We start from the raw sequence: 6,000 nt of genomic DNA on the forward strand, positions 1-6,000 counted from the left end.
ATTCAAAGTCTTATTTTGCCAAAAAATTGGAAGGAAGGCATACTTGCAAATTTTTTTTTTCCCCCACAGGGAAATGGTTCAAAACAGTGATCTGTAGATTTGCCCAGTGTTACAAATACATATTAAAATCCTGCTTCAGGCAAACACAAGGTTTTATTTTAAGGGAACACTGAAATATTTAAAAAAATAAGCAGGCTGCTGTTCTAAAAAATGCAATTTTTGGTTTAGTGAGCTGTGCAACAGAAGGAGCATTACTCATTATCCCTGGTTTATTCATTCATTTAGTTATCAACCAGCTCTATTGAATTTCCTAGCAGGATATCATTCTATTTTAAAAGTATATGTGTGTTATAACAACCCTCAATTTATTAATCTTTTGCAATATAACAGCCTTGTTTATGATTAACATTGTTACAATCAGGCTAAACTGTCATTTATCGCCTTTCTTTGAATGGCATCTTCAACGTAATGTTATCATTAGCCTTACTAATGTATCGGACCAACTTGTAGCTTGCAGTAGTGCTCTTGATACTTAGGATATTTCTTTATAATTTCACTATAACTATAGCACCTCTCCTTTTTTAGTTTTATGTTCAAAACTGTTCTGCTGAATGTTCGGTGAATAGCTGGGTATTCAAAGATTTAACTATTTTTTGGTATTCTGAGGAAACACAGCTCTATCTGAGTTTTATAAAGTTTTATAGACTTCCTATTGAGTTTCTTTAATAAAGTAAAGCTAAAAACAACTGGCAGTGAATAACTTAAGAACATATGGTTCTCACTTAATCCCATTTAAAATATCCCTGGGATTTCCATGGGATAAAAGAACAAATTAAAAATTCTTTTACAGTTCATATGAGATATTGCTTATTGAAGCACAGATTAATTATTTCTCTGTTGATAAATTACTTCTGACACATTTAATTAAAGCAGAAGATTCAATCATTAACTTCAATCAATGTAAAAGTACACTTTAAAAGAGCAAACTGTAATGCACAAAGGGTAATAGACTAACGGTGCATTGCATTTTTATATTCTAAAATATCTTTTACCTGGAAAGTAGTTTATAAAAAAAAACTCACTGTGTATATCTGATTTTTCACACTTCTAATTCCATAAATTACTAAAGCAACATGCAAGGAAAAAATGTTTCTCATATGTAAAAAAAAAAAGCTTTTGAAGGGCAGCTATTTGATATACCATGGTATAATACGTAAGTATCATACACACTGTATTGTGATATCTCACAGAGCCGAACAGACTGGTATCTGATTTTGCTAGCTTTAGTAGAAACATGAAGAAAATGGCATTCTCTGTCTCAAAAAACTTTTTGACATTAATAACTGCATCTCTGGATGACTGCATTACATTACAGACAGAGAAATGTACACTTATCTCAGAGAAAAGGCCAGTGTCACTTAGCCTGGTTAAATGACTGACATGCAAAAAGGTTATAATTTTCAGTGAATTTCAAGTATCTGTCTAACTCACTGAAAAATCCTGGTGAAGACAAAGCACAGAGGCTTTTATTTCAAAGTGCCTGGTAGAAGGAACCCTGTAATCCCTCTAACCTAGATTTCTGTTGTGTCACCATATTGAATAAAAAAAAAGGTAATGCTTCATCTCCACCAAGGCTTGACTTCCAGTCTGTATGGATGCATGGGGTTACTCTGCCCCATGTGGAGTAGGCAGAGTACAAAACTTGGCACTTCATGTGTTCAATTTCCTGATTTTCTGCTGGACCAGTTACTAAGTTTATTAAATCCTAGAGAACTGAAGTTCCGCTTTTTGACATATCAAAGATCACCCAGTATTATCTACATATTCGTTGGTTGTGTTTTACTGGCCAGCCTCTTGACGATGGCTTGAAACACTACTGGTTGCAGTATCAGTCTTTGGGGTACTCTGCTTTTTCCTGATTACATTTGGACAACAACTGTTGAGTACTACTAAGGCTGATACTGTTAAGTATGGTAGTCCAGCTAATCTTCAACTCATCCAACAGTTTGTTTGTCCGGCCCACACTTTTTCAGCTTCTACAGTACTGCCAATGTATTTTACATCCACCAACCTCCTTATCCACATAGCCAGCCTTTTTACCGCACACGGTAATGAGGTTAGTCAAACACGATTTTCCCTTAATAAATTTGTGTTGACTAGAAATGGAGACCGAGAGAATATATTCACAGGAACCAAGGAGAGACTGAATGACCTACAGAATTCTAAATATGATTTATTGTATTTCATAAAGCTTGGTATAGCATTAGTTTTTTTCTAGTCATCAGGAACATTTTCTGTTTTATGTGATATTTTGGGGTGTGGTAGCGTGTTCTTCCAATCACATCATTCAGAAGTTCTGGCATGTAAAGGTAGATCCCCTCAGGACTTATGGCTGTACATGTTTAATTTCTCAAATAGTACCAGAACACAGACTCACAGAATAATTTGTTTTGAAGGGATATCTATAGGTAGTCCACATTTCCATTAAAAGAAGGGTGTACTTCTGGGTAATAACAAGTCAGGGTCATGTCCACTCACGTTCTGAATATCTCCAACCCCAAAGACTCCATAGCCTCCAAGATAAACCTGTCATTGTATTGACTGTCCTTGTCATTTTTTTTTTCCTTATACCTTACTGGAATTTCCCTTGTTGCAACATATGTTTGTTTTCTGTAAAGTTATCACTCTGAGAAGCCATCGCTGTATTCTCCCATCAGGTAGATGAAGATAACAGCAATGTTTATTTTGAGCCTTCTCTTAAGGCTGAAATCCCCCTCTTTCTGCCTTTCCCCATAAGCCATGTTCTCTAGTACCCTGATCATCGTAGTAGCCTCTGCTGGACTTGCTCCACTATGTCTCTTTGTTGCTCTGGAGAGCACAAAACTGATCACTACAGATTATTCTAAGTGTGTTCTCATAGGTGCCAAACTTAGATGAATTAGGGGAACCCTAATAACCCTCACCTGTTTTTCCCCTGTTTTTGGCTGTCCCTGTCCTCAAAATGTGATGATACACAGAGTAGTCCTGGAGGACTTGCTACTTCCCAAGATTTAACAATCACGGTGGGTAAGTGTGTTATTGCAGGAGAGAAAAGCAGTTCGTTGGGTTATAGACTCCATTGTCTTTATAATGAGAGCAGTCAAGAATAGGTAGTTAGCTTTTAAATAGAGAAATTTGGGTGAAAATAATGCTACCTATATAGGTGAAGTACTTGCTGAAGACCATAGAGAAAACAAAAGGCAGCCCCTTAATCTAGCACAGCCCATAATATAGAAGGGATAGAAGGCTAAGTACTGTCTGGCTTGATTTATGGAAACTAAGTTGCATCCATTTACCTTAAAACTGATTAAAGTTCCTACTGTCTAAATTAAACACTTCACATCTCATATACCTAATCTATCCAAAGTTCAGATTCACTCTGCCTCTCCTGACATCTAAAATAGCAATTTGAGGTTTCAATTCTTTATGTCTTTCTCCATTCACAATTGCTAAACTCTAGTTTAATTTCCTTATTCAAGCAGCAAGTCAATAACACTGTTAAGGTTGAAAGGTTTTTCTTTTTCTTTTTTTTTTTTTTTTCCAGAAGGGAGCAAAGAGGTTACAATAAAGGTTAAAACTTACGAAGAAAGATATCAGAAGAAAAAGAGTATGTTATTTAAGTGTCTGAGTCAGTTACCAGTACCATAATCTCCAGCTTTTATTTATTTATTTTTATTCAGCTTTTATTTAATTATTTTCTGGCAAGCCATTTCTATATTCCTGTTTGCTATTAAAAGAGTTTGGAATAGATACATATTTTGCTTGGGAGCACTGAAGAATTATTATTCTTATTAATAAGCACTCTTCAGAAGGTAAGTAGTAAGCATCTCACAAGATTTTAAAGCAAACCACATCATGAGAATTCAATTTATTTTTACTGAGAATTCCTAGTGATTAATCTGATATTTTCATTATAACTTTCTGTGTTTTTGGAGTGGATCTAATAAAATGCTGGCAAACAAAATATGGAAGACCTACTAAGAGAAGCAATTGCTTTCACAAAGATGTTCTTCATCAGTGAGAATGGTGCTGAGTGAGGAGGATAATCCCACCTGCTCATACTGCCCAGGGTGCAGTCGGCCTTTGCTGGCAGGGCACAATGCTGACTCACATCCAGCTTTCTGCCCACCTGGATACCCCACAACTTTTCACCAGAGCCACTCCCTAGGCAGTCAGACCCTTGGTGTGTTGGTGCAAGGGCTCTTCCCCCACAAGGACAGAAATCTGTGTTTCTCCTTTTGGAATTTCATGAGGTTTTTATTGGTTGTGATCCAGCCATGTCCCGCTTGATGCCCTGCCCCTGACTGTATCAGCAGATCTTCTCCCTGAATTGGTATCACCTGCAAGTATGATGAAAGTTCACTCGATCTCCTCCCTCAGGTCATTGATAAAGATATTAACCGGTGAGGTCTCAGGATAGACCCTTGCATTATTTTCCTTCCTATTGGTCTTCAGATGAGTACAACCTATTAACCATTGCCTTCTGAGCCTGAGCAGCCAGCCAATTTTTTTACTCATTTGATTGCCTAGTCATACCCTAAACTCCTACATGGATACTAGAATATTGTGGAAGACAGTATTTTAAAGTCAAATGAACGGCATCCACTAATCTTCTCTCATTCACAGATCCAGGTTTTTTATTGTAGAAGACAATCAGTTTGGTCAGGAATTATATATCCTTGCCAACTATTCCCAGTCACCTGTTTTGTGTGCTCAGAAGTGTGTTCCAAGGAAACAGGAGCTTTTCCCACTTCCAGGACACTTGAGATTAGAGACTTCCTGAATCCAAACTTAGATCTTTATATTTAATAAATGTTTAAATAAGTTTTCTCCCATTAATGTATCTAATCATTTTTTTCCAACTTAATTGAACAAATGGCATCTCCAACAACCATTAACAATGAGTGTCACAACTTAATTTTATGCTAATGTGAAGACGTAGGCGCCTCATCTTTGGGGCTGAGAGACTCCTCTTGATTATCAATCCTCTTTTAATATTCAGAGAGGGAGGCAACTTTGTATGAGGAATAAGCCTTTTTTTTTTTTTCCCAGCAGACTCTTTTATTTTAAGTTGCTTGCTCAGAACAAAAGTAAAATCATTTTGAGATGAAAAAGAAACAGGACAAAGGAAAGGAATAGAATGAAAAAGTAATTCCTTCCTTTGCTCACTGACCCTTGTCTTAATTCCTCATTTTAGAAGGCATAGTCTTTGTTAGTTCTATTATACTTAATTCACTTATACATTCAGTTTTCCCAGGTAGATATGGAAGGGTCAGAGCTGCCAATTTAGCAAAATAAATTTAACTAGTAAGCTGGTTGTATGAGAGCCCAAAATCGCACTATGTTAGAAATCGCTTTCTCTTTGTCCTAGGACGCCTGCCTTCCAAACACTTTCCAAATATCAAAGATAATTACAATCTACTCTTCTAAGTTCCTGCTGTTCAAATTGAGATCCATAATTCTGACTTTTAATGTGGAGTTTTTAGCATAATCTGGACTACAGCAAAATTTCACTTGAGACAATGGCAATTTTAGTCACATGCTTTTAAACTGTGCTTCAGAGAATTCAACATAGCCAATTTCAGTGCGTGCAAATTGTAATAACTACTTGAATAACCTCTAATTTATTCACATCTGTCAACTTCATTTTCTCACTGTAAGAAGGTGTGACATGCTGAAGACTGAGTCATTTTAATATCATAAAGGGCTGCTAAGTTCTTTAACATGATCATTTGTTTTATTTAGCTTTGGTTTCATCTAGACCTGATGTTATGAAATTCGCATGAGTTACCAATGTTAACATTTACTGCTGACCTTCTTCACTTCCATAAACTTTCCTGAGAATGGTCAAGCTCCTATAGCTGCTCAGTATTCAGGGCTGAGATGTTTTTGTGATTAAACATGCCCTCTTTCAAATTAGATTTAAAAAAGTCTGTCTCTGAAGGCAGGAGATATGTGACA

Source organism: Tinamus guttatus, unplaced genomic scaffold, assembly GCF_059628265.1.
Source record: "Tinamus guttatus ecotype Peru unplaced genomic scaffold, ASM5962826v1 Tinamus_guttatus_pri_ptg000150l, whole genome shotgun sequence".
NCBI classification, from domain to species: domain Eukaryota; kingdom Metazoa; phylum Chordata; class Aves; order Tinamiformes; family Tinamidae; genus Tinamus; species Tinamus guttatus.